Source organism: Lynx canadensis, chromosome B4 (assembly GCF_007474595.2).
Source record: "Lynx canadensis isolate LIC74 chromosome B4, mLynCan4.pri.v2, whole genome shotgun sequence".
Lineage (NCBI taxonomy): Eukaryota > Metazoa > Chordata > Mammalia > Carnivora > Felidae > Lynx > Lynx canadensis.
Genome location: NC_044309.1, coordinates 113,450,098 through 113,451,877, shown reverse-complemented (window position 1 = coordinate 113,451,877; position 1,780 = coordinate 113,450,098). Strand labels below are relative to the sequence as shown.

The 1,780-nt window shown below is 41.6% G+C and overlaps 1 non-coding gene across 1 annotated transcript; it reads left to right on the top strand.

Moving 5' to 3' along the window:
• Nucleotides 1-1,153: 1,153 nt before the first annotated feature.
• Nucleotides 1,154-1,259, top strand: LOC115519548. The gene has a single exon (XR_003970554.1). It is a non-coding gene; the product is annotated as a U6 spliceosomal RNA (small nuclear RNA).
• The last annotated feature ends 521 nt before the right edge of the window (nucleotides 1,260-1,780 follow it).

Sequence of the window (1,780 nt, the reverse complement as noted above, 5' to 3'; positions counted from 1 at the left end):
TCCAAACGTTGGATTGTTCCAGAACTTAGTCCCTGACCTCTAGTCTCTTCTGACTTCTCCCTAACTGATCCTATCTGATTTCAGCTTTATTGCAGGTAACTCCCAGATAACTAGTCTATCCATATTATTTCCACTGAACTCAAAACCATTAATTCAACTGTCTATTTAATGTTACCACTTACAGATCTAATAAGCATCTTAAGAATAACATAACTTAAGGGGCACCTGGGTGGCTCAGTCAGTTGAGTGTCCGATTTTAGCTCAGGTCATGATCTCATCTCATGGTCTGTGAGTTCGAGCCCCGTGTCGGGCTCTGTGCTGACAGCTCAGAGCCTGGAACCTGCTTCAGATTCTGTGTCTCCCTCTCTCTCTGACCCTCCCCCATTCATGTTCTGTCTCTCTCTGTCTCAAAAATAAAATAAGAAAATATTTAAAAACATTAAAAAAAAAGAATAACATAACTTAAATAAATCTTTGTTATTCCCACCCGATCTGTAATTCCTACAGTTTTTGCTATCTCAGTCCATCAGATTTCACCCTTCCAGTTGCTCAGGTTAAAATTCTTGGGTGTTATCCTTGAGTATTTCCTCCACACCCTACCTTTCAGCTTTGCCTTCAAAATATATTCAGCATCTGACCACTCAGACCATTGCTGCTATCATCCCCCTAAACAACATTTGTCCCCCAGATTATTGCAACAGCCTCCTTAGCGGTCTCTTAGCTTTCATTCCAACTTCCCTACACTTCATCTTACAAACGGCTATTGGAGAGATCCTATTAAAATAGAAGGCAGATGACAGCACCCTCTGCTCTCTACCTTTCAGTGGTTTCCATACTTATTTAGAATAAAAATCAAAGTCCTTTCCATGGCCTATAATGCTTTAAACAACATTGCCCACAGCTACGTTTCTGATCCCCTCCCTCACTCCTTCACTACACCACCCTGGCCCCCTTTCACTTCCTCCAGTATATCAAGAATGCTCTGCCTTGGGCACTTTGTACTTGGCACTCCCTCTGCCTGGAATGCTTACCACCCTGCCCCACCCCCCACCTCATCCACATTGATGGAGCTTATACTTTATTTTCATCTTTGTGCCCATATCACCTCATCAAAGTTACCTTCCTTGACCACTCTATTTAAAATAACATCCTCGTGCTCGCTTTGGCGGCACATGTACTAAAATTGGAACAACACAGAGAAGATTAGCACTGCCCTGTGCAAAGACAACACGCAAATTCCTGAAGCCTTCCATATTTTCGTACGCCAAGCGAAATTCGTCAGTCAGAGAAAGACAAGTATCGTATGACTTCACTCATATGAGGACTTTAAGAGACAAAACGGATGAACATAAGGAAGGGAAGCAAAAATAATATAAAAACAGGGAGGGGGACAAAACAGAAGAGACCCTTAAATATGCAGAACAAACAGAGGGTTATTGGAGGGGGTGGGGAAGGGGGGATGGGCTAAATCAGTAAGGGGCTTAAGGAATCTACTCCTGAAATCATTGTGGCACGATATGCTAACTTGGATGTAAATGTAAAAAATAAATTAAATTTAAAAAATAACATCCTCACCCCTTACTTTGCCTGATTTTTCTTCATTGTAGTTCTACCTGCCTTGCATGCTTTTGTTTGCCACTGATTTACTATTTGCTCCCACTAGAATCTGAATTCTATGCAGTAGAAAATGTTGTCTGTTTTCTCCCTGCTACATCTCTAGATCCCGGGACAGTCTCTGACACCTAATAGCGTTCCAATAAATTAATTTATTTGAGCTGAG